Consider the following 18,068-nt stretch of genomic DNA (forward strand, 5'->3'; position numbering starts at 1 on the left):
TCTGATTGGGGATCATACTTAAGTAGCCTGGTTGCCTACCTTAGTTGTGGGATCTTGTTCCGTTTAGGCTTGTATGTGTATAGCCTGAGGACTTCACATTGCTTTGTTTCTTGTTTTGTTTATTGAGTTAATAAACATGTACGCTTTTCACGCTGCACCTTGGTCCGACCCGTCTCTCAACGATCGTGACAGAAGATCCCACCACTCGAGGACCAAGCAGCGTGGCCAGGGGCAGACATCCTGGACATGGGAGGAGATCCTGGATGGAAAGGGATCTTGGACATGGGAGGAGATCCAGGCTGGGCTGGATCGCCGTCCTTGGGAACGGACAGAGGAAGCCCGGGTAGGAGAGGAGCAACGGCGACAGCGACGGCGCCGGCCGAGGATGAAGCCCGAGAGGCAGCCCCAATAATTTTTGGGGGGGGCTAAAGGGGTGGTTGGGAATCGAGAGAGAAGAGCCCCGATCACTGCACCCGGTGGGGTTCCAGTTGGAGTCGCTACGACCATGGGAACAGGAATGGGAACAGTTTTACATGGAGGAGTCGGAGGATGACGACGACGATGAGGTTCTGTTCCCTAACTCGTGGGGGCTCCCGGAGGAGTCCTCACTGGAGGAGAATTGGCGAGAGAGAGAAGGACTGGAGCAGTCAGAGAGGAGGCCACCACGTTACGGGGGCTGTTAGCTCAGCGGGAGCAGGAGTTATCCGTTCAGAGGGAGGCACTGTGTCGCCAGTGCGCATTCACAGCCCAGTGCGTCCTGTGCCAGCGCCCCACACGTGCCGTGCGAAAGTGGGCATCCAGCCAGGACGGGTTATGCCAGCTCTAAGCTCCAGACTTCCAATGCGCCTCCACAGGCCGGTACGGCCTGTGCCAGCTCCTCGCACCAAACCAGTGGTGCGTGTGTCCAGTCCAGTGCCGCACGTGCCTGCTCCCCGCACCAAACCAGTGGTGCGTGTCGCCAGTCCGGTACGCCTCATACCTGCTCCTGGATGAGTGGGAGCACGGTCCAAGTGATGTGTTGGTCCATGACAAGTCCTCGGTGATGTGGATGCCAAGGAACTTCAAACTTGTGACACTCTCTACTGCAGTCCCGTTGATGTGGATGGATAGGGGCATGTTCCCGCCTCTGCTTCCTGAAGTCAACAATCAACTCCTTTGTTTTGCTGACGTTGAGGGAGAGGTTGTTGTCATGACACCACAATGCCTGTTCACTTACCTCCTCTCTATAGGCTGACTCGTCGTTGTTGGTTATCAAGCCTACAACCGTGGTGTCATCAGCAAACTTGATATCGGTGTTGTGCAAAGCCACGCAGTCGTGGGTGAACAGGGAGTACAGCAGAGGACTAATGACACACCCCTGGAGGGCCCCTGTGTTTAGAGTCAGTGTAGAGGAAGTGTTGTTGCCAATCCTCCCAGCCTGTGGTCTGCCCGTCAGGAAGTCCAGGATCCAGTTGCAGAGGGTGGTGTCCAGACCCCAGGCTCTGAGCTTGGTGTCGAGCTTGGAGGGAATAGAGATGGAAATGGCATCTTCCATGGATCTGTTGGAGCAGTAGACAAATTGGAGTGGGTCCAGTGTACCTGGCATGCTGACCTTGATTACAGGGCCAGCATGCCAGCCACAGTATTACAGTGGGTGCTGCATTTTAATCCCAATGTAAGTCAATCCCCTCGTTTTCATATTAACAGTGGATTATCTCTCTCTCACACACACACAGACACAAAGGCAGCAAGGGGAGGTAAATGTTTTACTGGTGGGCAGTGTCGACCCAAGACACATACTCAAGACCATTGCTGAGCAACACAGACACCACCCTTCATGTGAGTTACAAATGTTTGGCCCTCTTAGTAACACATTAACACCATAATGTTGCTGTGTTGATTTAATATGCCTCTTGAGAGCCAAGGCCAAGGGATTTCAGTCTTTCATGTCCTCAGTGGTTGTACTGAATTTGCAGCACAAGTACAGTGCCTTCTGTAAATATTGGGACAGGAAATAAAGCATTTTTTCTTCTTTTGGCTCTCTACCCTAAATCAAACAATTACTGTACTATGATGTTTTAAAGTATATATTCTCAGCTTTTATTTGAGGGTATGTGTGTACATATTGGTTGTACCATTTAGAAATGACATTACTTTTTATACATAGTCCCCCTATTTCAGGGCACCAAAGGTATTGGGACAATTGGCTTGACAGGTGTTTCAGGTTAGTCAGGTGTGTTACGTCATATCATTTGTGCAGGCATAAGAGAGCTGTCAATGTCTAGTCTCAATTCTAGGCTTTGCGTTTGGAACATCATTAAAAAGAAAGAAAGCACTGGCAAGCTCAGCAATCACAAACGGCCTGGTAGGCCAAGGAAGACCTCTACAATGGATGACCGAAGTATGCTCACCATAATGAAGAACAAACCCAAAACAACTGTCCGACAGATCAGGAACACTCTCCAGGAGGTAGGCGTGGATGTGTCAGCCACCACCATCCACAGAAGACTTCACCAGCAGAACTAAAGAGGCTACACTGCAAGGTGCAAACCACTAGTTAGCCTCAAAAACAGGATGGCCAGGTTACAGTTTGCTAAAAAGTACCTAAAAGAGCCTGCAGAGTTCTGGAAAAAGGTATTGTGGGCAGGTGAGACCAAGATTAACATGTACCAGAGTGATGGCAAGAGGAAAGTGTGGGGGGAAAAGGGAATTGCCCAAGATCCACAACATACCACCTCATCTGTGAAATATGGTGGAGGGGGTGTTATGGCTCAGGCATGTATGGCTGCCACTGGAACTGGCTCACTTGTCTTCATTGATGATGTAACTGCTGACGGCAGCAGCAGAATGAATTCTGAAGTGTACAGAAACATATTGTCTGCTAAAGTACAAGCAAATGCCTCCAAACTCATTGGACGTCGCTTCATCATACAGCAAGGACACCAAACAAACTGCCATAGCAACTAGGGAGTTTTTCAGGGCCAAAAAGTGGAAAGTTCTTGACTGGCCAGGTCAATCTCTATATTTTAATCCAATTGAAGATGCATTTCATTTGCTGAAGATGACACTTAAAGCAAAAAGACCTTAAAACAAACAACAACTGAAGATGGCTGCAGTACAGACCTGGCAGAGCATCACAAAGAAGATACCCAGCCTCTGGTGGGATCAATGGGTTGCAAACTTCAGGCAGAGCATGCAAAGGATATGCAACCAAATACTAAACATAAGTGCTTAATTTGTACCTTATATTAATCTGTCCCAAAACTTTTGGTCCCCTGAAATCGAGGACATGTATAAAAAGTGTTGTCATTTCTAAATGGTGAAATCTATATGTACACAAATACCCTCAAATAAAAGCTGAGAATCTATACTTTAACCTCATAGTAATTGTAATTATTTAAAATCCAAACTTTTGGAGTATAGAGCCAAAATAAAAATAAAAATGCTCACTGTCCAAATAATTATGAAAGGCACTGTATTAGGCCTATGGTTCTCATTATGGTACTCTAGCAACTTTTCAAGAAATGCCAAATAAACTATTGCCTGTCTTAGTTTCCTTGTAGATATGGGTGATAGAGAATAGTATGGAGGTGGTGGCTCGACAACTGCTGCTCATCTTTCTGTCTCTGACATCCCAGGAGAGCATGGGACTTCACGGTTATTCCTTATAGCGATAATCCATAGACTATCCATAGACACTGCAATAGAAACATAACACAAAATACATCAAAGTAGCCTTATATCCACTAATGGCTTGCACATATTACAGTCACTGGATTTTGTAAATCGGTTTGCATTCACCAACACAATAATGGATTAATTAATTGCATATCATACTTTTAATTACAATTAACATTAACAAAAAATACGTATATATGGTCAATGGGTGATTGGGCTGTTCAGTGACTGTGTCCTCCTCTATAAGTCTCAGGTACCTATTGGATCTTACCAAGGAGCAGAAGGCGGGGTTTGCTGAGAAAGTCAGTGACATCGCCAAAGAGGCTGGGTTTGAGCCCTGACAGGAGGAGAAGAGTGATGTTTACATAGAAGTAGAATACTAGAATGGTCCTGAACCTTCTTATGATGGTCCAAAGGTTGGCCATGTTGGTCAGGGAGTTGGTCAACCATGGTCAACCAAGGTTTGCCATTGCTGTGATAAGATATTGTCTTATCACAGCCAGATAGTTTTAGAAGAATGATTCCATTTGTTTATTTGGTATTAACTGCCAATAGGCCAACATTCCATTCAAACAATGCAGTCAATCCACACTGGCTCAAATCAGTTGATAGGACTTAGACAAGTTGTAAATGCAACCCATACTGATATTGTATTATATAATAGCACACAGCCTTCCAAAACAACATCTGAGACATTTATGGTCAGTTTACATATATTTTAGAGGCTATTTGTGACTCGTTTCAGGAAACTAGGCGTATGTCGCACGTCACTACTTCAGAGGACAGACATTTGAATGGAAACATTCATTTTTTTAAATCAAAATGCGTTTTTGGGCTGAAAGGCCTTCTGTAATATGTGAACTTTTATGTGCCTTAATAACAAACTTGTATGCCATCTGTAAATACGAATACAATTGTTAAATTACGAGCCTAGTTGGTTTAGCCACGGAAAAAGTCAGGAACCTTCCCGCTAGCCATGATTGGCTGAGATAATGGATGGGCTGGACATGCCGAGAGATGAGTTCAGATTGGTCTGCTATGGAGCATGCTTCTGCATATAACGTGAGCTTCTCAGTATGTGTAGTTAATCCTTTCTAACACAGTGTTTTTGAAAGATATCACAAAGAACTGCAAAAGTGTTGCTAATGCTCTCCACTTTCTGGAGGACCGAGTTTTGAAATCAGTGGAATGCCCGGTGGAAGCAGAGTATGATAGCTAAGGAGATGGAGAAAATTCGGGCATTTGATTGCAAATATGCGGAGGGAGTCGAAAAGAGAACACATAGAAGGTTGTTGTATTAAACACCTGTCTCTGGATTACATCTTCAAACTAAGGGCAACCATGGCATCCGTAACAGAGAGGGAGAACCGCTCATCCATGTATACGGGTAAGAGAGTCTAGCTAGCTACATTTTCAGATATTATACGTTTCTAATTCTGCAAGAAAGTCATTTTCATTGCAAGTTAAAGCGTACTGTTAGCTAGCTAGCTAACGTTACGTGTATGATCCGTGTAGTAATATTATTTGTATCTCAGAAAACCATTTGCATTGCTAGATTCATGAATGGTAGTAACGTTATGAGTTGGGAATATGGTTCATTGTTTAGCTAGCTAGCTACATGTCTAAACAAGACTCCACTATGCAAGTAACAATTTCATTGTACCGTTTGAACCTTCTGTATCCTGTGAATGTGACAAATAAACGTTGATTTTATTTGATATAGTGTGTGGTTATCAGAGACTGTAATGTGAAGAACAAAATGACATGCACCAAATTCAAATTAGGATATGACATTAGGCCAACGAGACAATGTCCAAGTTCTATGATTCTCTTGTAGAATGCCCTGCTTTTATTTAGTTACACTCACAACCGTAAGCTATTTTCTGTAATTAGCTCACCATTTAACATAAATAATTATCTTGTTTATTGAATTTCCTGTAATAATTAATACAAATTAGCTAAAGTTAAGACGTTGTCAGCTATGATATGGTCATTATTTGAACTGGCTAGCCATCTTACTTAACGTTAGCTAGCAAGCTAACAACCTAGAAACAAACAAAAACAGTGTTTAGAAAGTTGCTTTGAATTGCCTGATTTGCTAGATTGACATACAGTACCAGTAAAAAGTCTGGACACAGCTACTCAATCAAGGGTTTTTCTTTATTTTTACTATTTTCTACATTGTAGAATAATACTGAAGACATCAAAACTATGAAATAACAGTTATGGAATCATGCAGTAACCAAAAAACTGTTAAAAACAAATCAAAATATATCTTATATTTGAGATTCTTCAAATAGCCACCCATTGCCTTGATGACAGCTTTGCACACTCTTGGCATTCTCTCAACCAGCTTCACCTGGAATGCTTTTCCAACAGTCTTGAAGGAGTTCCCACATATGCTGAGCACTTGTTGGCTGCGTTTCCTTCACTCTGCCGTCCGACTCATCCCAAACCATCTCGATTGGGTTGAGGTCGGGGGTTTGTGGAGGCCAGGTCATCTGATGCAGCACTCCATCACTCTCCTTCTTGGTAAAATAGCCTTTACACAGCCTGGAGATGTGTTGGGTCATTGTCCTGATAAAAAAAAAATGATAGTCCCACTAAACCCAAACCAGATGTGATGGCGTATCACTGCAGAATGCTGTGGTAGCCATGCTGGTTAAGTGTGCCTTGAATTCTAAAATTCTCACAAAGACACTGCGGACCAATTTGGACTCCAGACCAAAGGACACATTTCCACCGGTCTAATGTCCATTGCTCGTGTTTCTTGGCCCAAGCAGGTCTCTTCTTCTTACTGGTGTCCTTTAGTAGTGGTTTGTAGCAATTTGACCATGAAGGCCTGATTCACACAGTCCCCTCTAAACAGTTGATGTTATGATGTGTCTGTGACTTGAACTCTGTGAAGCATTTATTTGGGCCGCATATTCTGAGGCTGGTAACTCTAATGAACTTATCCTCTGCTGCAGAGGTAACTCTGGGTCTTCCATTCCTGTGGCGGTCCTCATGAGAGTCAGTTTCATCATAGCGCTTGATGGTTTTTGCGACTGCACAAATTTTCCGGATTGACTGACCTTCATGTCTTAAAGAAATGACGGACACTCATTTCTCTTTGCTTATTTGAGCTGTTCTTGCCATAATATGGACTTGGTCTTTTACCAAATAGGGCTATCTTCTGTATACCACCCCTACCTTGTCAGAACACAACTGATTGGCTCAAACACATTAAGAAGGAAAGAAATTCCACAATTTAACTTTTAAGAAGGCACACCTGTTAATTGAAATGCATTCCAGGTGACTAACTCATGAAGCTGGTAGAGAGAATGCCAATATGTGTTATTTCATAGTTTTTATGTCTTCACTATTATTCTACAATGTAAAAAATAGTAAAAATCAAGAAAAACCCTTGAATAAGTAGGTGTGTCAAAACTTTTGACAGGTAGTGTATACTAAATTAATTTTTAAACAGATGGGTTTATTGGCGTTAAAATACAGCAGTTATGCAATTGTGGACCACAATGCAGCCTGTCGTTTTTGTGTTTATACTTTTTCATAACGACAATGACAAGTTTGATGTCGGATGACAATAGAATGTTCATGATGTCACTGCGACAACTGTCTACAGACATGTCAATAGACATACACTGCTCAAAAAAATAAAGGGAACAGTAAAATAACACATCCTAGATCTGAATGAATGAAATAATCTCATTAAATAATTTTTTCTTTACATAGTTGAATGTGCTGACAACAAAACCACACAAAAATGATCAATGGAAATCAAATTTATCAACCCATGGAGGTCTGGATTTGGAGTCACCCTCAAAATTAAAGTGGAAAACCACACTACAGGCTGATCCAACTTTGATGTAATGTCCTTAAAACAAGTCAAAATGAGGCTCAGTAGTGTGTGTGGCCTCCACGTGCCAATATGACCTCCCTACAATGCCTGGGAATGCTCCTGATGAGGTGGCGGATGGTCTCCTGAGGGATCTCCTCCCAGACCTGGACTAAAGCATCCGCCAACTCCTGGACAGTCTGTGGTGCAACGTGGCGTTGGTGGATGGAGCGAGACATGATGTCCCAGATGTGCTCAATTGGATTCAGGTCTGGGGAACGGGCGGGCCAGTCCATAGCATCAATGCCTTCCTCTTGCAGGAACTGCTGACACACTCCAGCCACATGAAGTCTAGCATTGTCTTGCATTAGGAGGAACCCAGGGCCAACCGCACCAGCATATGGTCTCACAAGGGGTCTGAGGATCTCATCTCGGTACCTAATGGCAGTCAGGCTACCTCTGGCGAGCACATGGAGGGCTGTGCGGCCCCCCAAAGAAATGCCACCCCACACCATGACTGACCCACCGCCAAACCAGTCATGCTGGAGGATGTTGCAGGCAGCAGAACGTTCTCCACGGCGTCTCAAGACTCTGTCACATCTGTCACATGTGCTCATTGTGAACCTGCTTTCATCTGTGAAGAGCACAGGGCGCCAGTGGCGAATTTGCCAATCTTGGTGTTCTCTGGCAAATGCCAAACGTCCTGCACGGTGTTGGGCTGTAAGCACAACCCCCACCTGTGGACGTCGGGCCCTCATACCACCCTCATGGAGTCTGTTTCTGACCGTTTGAGCAGACACATGCACATTTGTGGCCTGCTGGAGGTCATTTTGCAGGGCTCTGGCAGTGCTCCTCCTGCTCCTCCTTGCACAAAGGCGGAGGTAGCAGTCCTGCTGCTGGGTTGTTGCCCTCCTACGGCCTCCTCCACGTCTCCTGATGTACTGGCCTGTCTCCTGGTAGCGCCTCCATGCTCTGGACACTACGCTGACAGACACAGCAAACCTTCTTCCCACAGCTCGCATTGATGTGCCATCCTGGATGAGCTGCACTACCTGAACCACTTGTGTGGGTTGTAGACTCCGTCTCATGCTACCACTAGAGTGAAAGCACCGCCAGCATTCAAAAGTGACCAAAACATCAGCCAGGAAGCATAGGAACTGAGAAGTGGTCTGTGGTCACCACCTGCAAAACCAGTCCTTTATTGGGGGTGTCTTGCTAATTGCCTATAATTTCCACCTGTTGTCTATTCCATTTGCACAACAGCATGTGAAATGTATTGTCAATCAGTGTTGCTTCCTAAGTGGAGAGTTTGATTTCACAGAAGTGTGATTGACTTGGAGTTACTGAAATATCACATTTACATAAGTACTCAGACCCTTTACTCAGTACGTTGTTGAAGCACCTTTGGCAGCGATTACAGCCTCGAGTCTTCTTGGGTATGACGCTACAAGCTTGGCACACCTGTATTTGGGGAGTTTCTCCCATTCTTCTCTGCAGATCCTCTCAAGCTCTGTCAGGTTGGATGGGGAGCGTCGCTGAACAGCTATTTTCAGGTCTCTCCAGAGTTGTTCGATCGGGTTCAAGTCCGCGCTTTGGCTGGGTCACTCAAGGACATTCAGAGACTTGTCCGAAGCCACTCCTGCATTGTCTTGGCTGTGTGCTTAGGGTCGTTGTCCTGTTGGAAGGTGAACCTTCGCCTCAGTCTGAGGTCCTGAGCGCTCCTGAGCAGGTTTTCATCAAGGATCTCTCTGTACTTTGCTCCGTTCATCTTTCCCTCGATCCTGACTAGTCTTCCAGTCCCTGCCTCTGAAAAACATCCCCACAGCATGATGCTGCCACCATCATGATTCACCGTAGGGATTGTGCCAGGTTTCCTACAGACGTGACACTTGGCATTCAGGCCAAAGAGTTCAATCTTGGTTTCATCAGACCAGAGAATCTTGTTTCTCATGGTCTGAGAGTCCAAGTGGGCTGTCAGAAAATCTATGAATCAGTGCCTAGTAGAGTAGAATGCATGATCTAGATTATATTCAAAATATACAAAAGTGGACAGAGAAATATAATCAACTATTGTTTTTACATATACCCTGTGAATATTTCCTCAGAATAAATAACACAGGATTGTAAGAGTAGGGAGCTAGAGATACCACTAGATAGTGCAACAGCTAATGGGGATCCTAATAAAATACCAAATACCACAGGCGGCAAGCTCTAGGAAGTGTCTTGGTGGTTCCAAACTTCTGCCATTTCAGAATGATGGAGGCCACTGTGTTCTTGGGGACCTTCAATGATGCAGAAATGTTTTGGTACCCTTCCCCAGATCTGTGCCTTGACACAATCCTGTCTCGTAGCTCATGGCTTGGTTTTTGCTCTGACATGCACTGTCAACTGTGGGACCTTCTTATATAGACAGGTGTGTGCCTTTCCAAATCATGTCCAATCAATTGAATTTACCACAGGTGGACTCCAATGAAGTTGTAGAAACATCTCAAGGATGATCAATAGAAACAGGATGCACCTGAGCTCAATTTCGAGTCTCATAGCAAAGGGTCTGAATACTTATGTAAGTAAGGTATTTTTTTGTTTTTAATTTTTAATAAATGTGCTAACATTTCTGAAAACCTCTTTTCCTTTTGTCATTATTGGGTATTGTGTGTAGATTGATGACGAACATTTGTTATTTAATCCATTTTAGAATAAGGCTGTAACGTAACAAAATGTGGAAAAAGTCAAGGTGACTGAATACTTTCCAAATGCACTGTAAATGTTCCACTCAGTTGATTTAATTTACGAGAGGGAAAGCTGGATGGAGAGATTTGGATGGGCCCCAAAGCCATGATTAACACCAGCCAAATAAATGATGATCACTTTATCTACTTGCACTGGACTGAACTGTGGGGACACATAAACTCACAATGTAAACACAAACTGTATTGCTATGATATATCACATACATTTTCTCCATTTTATACACAACTTGGAAACCAATTCATATTCCAGTTATCTGTTATTTCAATAGGTTGCAATTTTGAATGTAAAGTTTATTTTATGTACTGTAAGAGATCCTCTGGGAGAGAAGTAGTCAGATTCAAAATTAGATGAACAGTCAGATTGTCACTAGGCCTATAGATGTAGGATCATAATTTGATCACTGTTGGCTGAGAATTTTTATGCACAGCAGGAAATGCAAACTTGTTGTGTATCTAATGTTTAAAAAGGCTTCTAAAGTTTGTAATTTCCACTTTAAAATGTCAGACTTGATTTGCCCTAACAAAAAAAAGAATTCAACCCCAACAATAAATGGCCATTCATTATAATCCACATAATAATTCCCATTTCCTGTTGCTGCAGGATTATTTTCCGGCTATTGCAAACTGGCTCAAATTAAGATCCTACATCTGTAGGCTATACATATTCAATTATTATTATTATGATAAATAAACATCTGGACCAATGGAGATTAGACAGTTGAACAATGAGACCATTTTCCGATACCATCCGCAGATTCCCCACAGTCAACAACTGGAGAGCCGCCTAGACCAACTGTCTTTGACAGTATTAACGTGGAAGATCAAGGAATCAAGCCAGTCGTGTCATTTCTATCCCTCTATAGCATTTAACCCTGACCTCAGTGGATCAGTATGTGTGACTGAACAAACATGGTGCTGGAATAAAAGACAGACAGAGGATTGGGGCAGGAATGCATCACATCGCTTCATTGTTGCAGTTTGTGTTAGTCTGTCAGAGACACGCAAACAAACTGACAGATAGATGGAAATGAAAAGGCAAGCAGACAGATGAGTGATCAATAAGAGCAACAGTAGATGGATTGGTCATTTCAGTAAAAACACCTGGGCCAAGTTTCATGCAAAGGCGCGTTGCAGCGTGGCGCACTGCATTACTGACAATGCAACCTTTAAAGGTAAACACTGCTGATGTCGGCTCAAGCAGCATTGCAATGCGCCCTTGAATGAATCCCAGCCCAGGTTATAGACAAGGTGCACATACATTTGCGACTCGTTTCAGCAAACTAGGCGTAAGTCGCACGTCAATACTTCACAGGAGATGCATTTGAACTAAAATGGTTTTACTAAAAACACCGTTGCCTTAACGTGAACTCAAACAAGATACTCTTTGATATGCCTGACTGAATGTGGTTATATAACAGAATACATTGTACAGAGAGAAGACCATACAGTAGACTGCTGCAGAGCGGCACAGCTCAGCCATGACATACCATCACATAGTATAAAACATACAGTATTACAAACAAACCCTCAAAACCGCAACTAAACGTTAGCTATGTACCCATCTTATCTAAATCGCCTAATGTCCTACTGAAACTGATCAGCAGTAGCTGATGCATCTGCAGCATGCACAGTGTGCACAGTGAGAGTGACTTGATAATCAAAACGTAAACCTACAAATAGTTTTCCTGAACTGAAGACTGTCTAATGGTATAACCGCTATGAGAGAAGAATAAATTATGAGCTGATAACGAGAGAAATAGACCCCATAGATACTAGAATAAGCCTGCATATAAGAGTGTCAGAAATAAACTCTAACAGAACTTCCCATAAGAGGCAATGAATGCTTGATCGCCAACACTGATAGCCATGTGGGTGTTTAGCAAGCCCCCCACATGCTAGGTAATGCTAGTATCAACAGCCCATCCAACATGGCTGAAACTATAGCAAGCCTTGATTAGTCATCGCACAGCTAGCTAAACGGCGTCAGCTTCCCCACTATGGTCCAGGGTGATAACTTAAATCTGAGGAATAAGTATCGATTTCAAATGAGGCTGTACTTCTGTGAATATATGCTAGTGATGAAAAAACCACGTATTGTTTAGCTGACGACAGACTAACGCCATTCGAGTAGCACAAGATATCACGCTGCTCGACAGTTCATGTAGTGCGCACATATTTGGGCCACCACAAGTTGGTAAATGAGTCACGCTCAGTGAGCTGCATCAGGGTATAAGATACCTGCATACAAGCATTTAATATATCAACCATATATTTTTTTTACCTTTATTTAACTAGGCAAGTCATTTAAGAACAAATTCTTATTAACAATGACGGCCTACGCTGGGCCAATTGTGCGCCGCCCTATGGGACTCCCAGTCACGGCCGGTTGTGATACAGCCTGGAATTGAACCAGGGTGTCTGTAGTGACGCCTCAAGCACTGAGATGCAGTGCCTTAGACCGCTGAGCATACATGATGACGCATATAAACTTCCTTACTACTATCCTAAAATGATGTGCCATCGTACTGCAATGCTCCAGCAGATGCTATGGTAGGGATATCTAGTGTTGCCCTCTAAGTCAGGGTTTCCCAAACTCGGTCCTGCCCCCCGTTTTGGTTTTTGCACTAGCACAACACAGGTGATTCAAATAATCAAAGCTTGATGAGTTGGTTATTTGAATAAGCTGTGTCATGCTAGGGCATAAACCAAAATGTCACCACAACCTCACTGTGTGCTCTTGCAATAGCAATAATAGCACCAATGCCATAACAACTATGTGCAGACGGCACAGAACATAACAGCCAATTCATGAATAAGCATAACATTCACCTACAGTGCATTCGGAAAGTATTCAGACCCTTAACTTTTTCTACATTTTGTTACGTTACAGTCTTATTCTAAAATGGCTTAAATTATTTTCTTTACTCAATCTACACACAATATCCCATAATGACAAAGCGAAAAAAAAAAATTTTTGTTTTTGCAAATGTATTAAAAATAAAAAACAGATACTTTATTGACATAAGTATTCAGACCCTTTGCTATGATACTCGAAATTGAGCTCAGGTGCATTCTGTTGCCATTGATCATCCTTGAGATGTTTCTACAACTTGATTGGAGTCCACCTGCCATGAGGTCAAAGGAATTGTCCGTAGAGCTCCGAGACAGGATTGTGTCGAGGCACAGAGATGGGGAAGGGTACTAAAAAATGTCTGCAGTATTGAAGGTCCCCAAGAACACAGTGCCCTCCATCATTCTTAAATGGAAGAAGTTTGGAACCACCAAGACTCTTCCTAGAGCTGGCCGCCCGGCCAAACTGAGCAATCAGGGGAGAAGGGCCTTGGTCAGGGAGGTGACCAAGAACCCGATGGTCTCTCTGACAGAGCTCTAGAGTTCCTCTGTGGAGATGAGAGAACCTTCCAGAAAGACAACCATCTCTGCAGCACTCCACCAATCAGGCCATTATGGTAGAGTGGCCAGACAGAAGCCACACCTCAGTAAAAGGCACATGAAAGCCCGTTTGGAGTTTGCCAAAAGGCACCTAAAGATTCAGTCCATGAGAAACAAGATTCTCTGGTCTGATGAAACCAAGATTGAACTCTTTGGCCTGAATGCCAAGCGTCAAGTCTGGAGGAAACCTGGCACCATCCCTACGGTGAAGCATGCTGGTGGCAGCATAATGCTGTGGGGATGTTTTTCAGCAGCAGGGACTGGGAAACTAGTCAGGATCGAGGCAAAGATGAGTACAGAAATGAGTACAGAAAGTACAGAGAGATCCTTGATGAAATCCTGCTCCAGACCGCTCAGGACCTCAGACTGAGGCGAAGGTTCACCTTCCAACAGGACAACGACCCTAAGCACACAGCCAAGACAATGCAGGAGTGGCTTCGGACAAGTCTCTGAATGTCCTTGAGTGACCCAGCCAAAGCCCAGACTTGAACCCGATCGAACATCTCTGGAGAGACCCGAAAATAGCTGCGCAGCAACGCTCCCCATCCAACCTGACAGAGCTTGAGAGGATCTGAAGAGAAGAATGGGAGAAATTCCCCAAATACAGGTGTGCCTAGCTTGTAGCGTCATACCCAAGATGACTCGAGGCTGTAGTCGCTGCCAAAAGGTGCTTCAACAAAGTACTGAGTAAACGGTCTGAATACTTATGTAAATGTATTTTTATTTTTTAAATAGTTTTTTATTTTTTATTATCAAACATTTCTAAAAACCTGTTTTCGCTTTGTCATTATGGGGTAATGTGTGTAGATTGATGAGGAAAAAAACAAATTAATCCATTTTAGAATAAGGCTGCAACGTAACAAAATGTGGAAGAAGTCAAGGGTCTGAATACTTTCCGAAGGCACTGTATAAGGCTATATTCAAGATTATTTCAGTACACAGCATCTACTAGAGGTAGTAATCACCAGAGGTCTACATAACCACACAGTTTGCATACGTATTGCCTAATCTTCATTTGAGACTTAAATCAGATTTTCATACAAATGAATTGATGTCAATAGATTTGCTCAAAACTCAAGTAATGAGCGTGGCTCTCAAATTAGCATTCAGCCATTCATGAATACCAGAGCCATTATTATACTGAACAAAAATATAAACGCAACATGTAAAGAAAGTGTTGGTCCTACTTTTCATGAGCTGAAATAAAAGATCCCAAAAATGTTCCATACGCACAAAAAGCTAATTTCTCAAATGTTGTGCACAAATTTGTTTACATCCCTGTTAGTGAGCATTTCTCCTTTGCCAAGATAATCCATCCACCTGGACAGGTGTGGCAAATCAAGAAGCTGATTAAACAGCATGATCATTATACAGGTACACCTTGTGCTGGGGACAATAAAAAGGCCACTCTAAAATGTGCAGTTTTGTCACACAACACAAGGCCACAGATGTCTCAAGTTGAGGGAGTGTGCAATTGGCAGGCTAACTGCAGGAATGTCCAACAGAGCGGTTGCCAGATAATTGAATGTTAATTTCTCTACCATAAGCTGCCTCCAACATCGTTTTATAGAATTTGGGAGTACATCCAACCAGCATCACAACTGCAGACCACGTGTAACCACGCCAACCCAGGACCTCCACATCCGGCTTCTTCACCTGTGGGATCGTCTGAGGAGGGGGAAGGGGGGTGCTGAGGAGTATTTCTGTCTGTAAAACGCTGTTTTATGGGGACCTGGCTCCCAAGTGGGTGGACCTATGCCCTCCCAGGCCCACCTATTGCTGCACTCCTGCCCAGTCATTAAAATCCATAGATTAGGGCCTAATTAATTAATTTAAATTCACTGATTTCGTTCTCAGTAAAATCTTTGAAATTGTTGCATGTTGCGTTTATATTTTTGTTCAGTATGTATAGTTATATACGGCAGGGATGAACACCAATCACATTCTTGCCATATCCAAATAGGAAGAGGAACATACAGTGAGGGAAAAAAGTATTTGATCCCCTGCTGACTTTGTACGTTTGCCCACTGACAAAGAAATGATCAGTCTATAATTTTAATGGTAGGTTTATTTTAACAGTGAGAGACAGAATAACAACAAAAAATTCAGAAAAACGCATGTCAAAAATGTTATACATTGATTTGCATTTTAATGAGGGAAATAAGTATTTGACCCCCTCTCAATCAGAAAGATTTCTGGCTCCCAGGTGTCTTTTATATAGGTAACGAGCTGAGATTAGGAGCACACTCTTAAAGGGAGTGCTCCTAATCTCAGCTTGTTACCTGTATAAAAGACACCTGTCCACAGAAGCAATCAATCAATCAGATTCCAAACTCTCCACCATGGCCAAGACCAAAGAGCTCTACAAGGATGTCAGGGACAAGACAAGGCTGGAATGGGCTACAAGACCATCGCCAAGCAGCTTGGTGAGAAGGTGACAACAGTTGGTGCGATTATTCGCAAATGGAAGGAACACAGAAGAACTGTCAATCTCCCTCGGCCTGGGGCTCCATGCAAGTTCTCACCTCGTGGAGTTGCAATGATCATGAGAACGGTGAGGAATCAGCCCAGAACTACACGGGAGGATCTTGTCAATGATCTCAAGGCAGCTGGGACCATAGTCACCAAGAAAACTATTGGTAACACACTACGCCGTGAAGGACTGAAGCGCCCGCAAGGTCCCCGTGCTCAAGAAAGCACATATACTGTATGAGATGAATAAAGCAGTATGTAAACATTTTTAAAGTGACTAGTGTTCCATTATTTAAAGTGGCCAGTGATTCCATGTCTATGTATATAGGGCAGCAGCCTCTAACGTGCAGGGTTGAGTAGCCGGGTGGTACCATTTTCACAACTCAAAACAAGCTACAGTAGTGACAAACCAGATCATAATACTATCTTTATCTTTATTAATTGTTTTACCTTTATTTAACTAGGCAAGTCAGTTAAGAACAAATTATTATTTACAATGATGGCCTACATCGGCCAACGACGCTGGGCCAATTGTGCGCCGCCCTATGGGACTCCCAATCACGTCTGGTTGTGATACAGCCTGGAATCGATCCAGGGGGTCTGTAGTGACGCCTCAAGTACTGAGATGCAGTGCATTAGACCGCTGCGCGAGTGGCGCAGCTATTAATATGTGAAATACTTTCCCCATTTCCATGAAAGGTGCCAATGATTTATTTGAGAGTATTTCACATTTTCAAGTGCTTTTGAAATGTTGGGCCACTTTGTTATGCTTCCATAATGTCACCCATAGAGAAATAGATATGATGTGTAGCGCTCCTCACTTGTACCCGTACACGGGTTGAAAATGGCAGATTTGGGTACTGATAAGCGCCTAAATTGGAACACAGTGGATGTACAGTAACATGCTATAAATAACGTCAGAGCTCAGGCTCTGCGCTTCACAGTGCTGTATGGGTTTTAACCCCATCCCTCCCGCTAATTGGGCAACTTTTGAAAATGTGTTGTCTGACTGACCAAAATGCTGTAAATTAGGACGACTCTACGTATTTTGAAAAATGAGACGTTGAGGATCATAATAAATACTGCTTTGATGTCATACAACCAAGCCAAACACCCGAGTCCAAATGTGCACTTCACATTTCCATATCATAAAACTCATGTCATATACCGTGGCAACGTTTATGATCACTATGTTTGATGTACAGTTACAAGATGACATGGCGTCATACCCTGGGTTGTTCTGAACAGAATGAGGCCGCTTGTCTATTGTGAAGAAAATTTGCCGCGGAACACGCACCCGAATGCACTCATGACTCCATTGTATGCGCACCAAAATTACGATCTGTTTCTCTGAATTGCCTGGTGAAAGTCTAACACTATAAGATCATATTTTACAACTTAGCTAGTCAATAGAACAAGCTTTTAAATTATGCCCACCTGACCCAGATTGCGATTTAAAATGGGCCGTTTTGGGATTGCGTAAACAACAACAGTAATTGTGTGATGGTGGGGATGCAGGGTTGTGTTCCAAACAAAATAACTACAAGTGTGCTTGGTCTAGTTCCTCAACGGCACAGCTAGGAGAGCTAAAAAAAGGCACCTTACAGACTTTGAGTCATAAAAGTGCACTGAAATTACTTAGGAACTGTGCACACTTTGGAGAGATGTGTGGTAGCTAGTGTTGGCCGTGTGTGGCCACTTTTTTTGTCTTATGTTGCACCTACCCCACAGGAATATTCTTATCATGTTACTGAATGTATCCAGAGTATTTTCAGATTTCGTTATCAACAAATGCGGCGAAAAGTACAGTAAATGTAAAATGCACATAAAATCAACAGTGTAATATTTGGATTCAGTATTGTGTCAGGTGAACTGTTGTCTCCTCAACTTTGGTCTAATAA

Source organism: Coregonus clupeaformis, chromosome 31, assembly GCF_020615455.1.
Source record: "Coregonus clupeaformis isolate EN_2021a chromosome 31, ASM2061545v1, whole genome shotgun sequence".
NCBI lineage: Eukaryota > Metazoa > Chordata > Actinopteri > Salmoniformes > Salmonidae > Coregonus > Coregonus clupeaformis.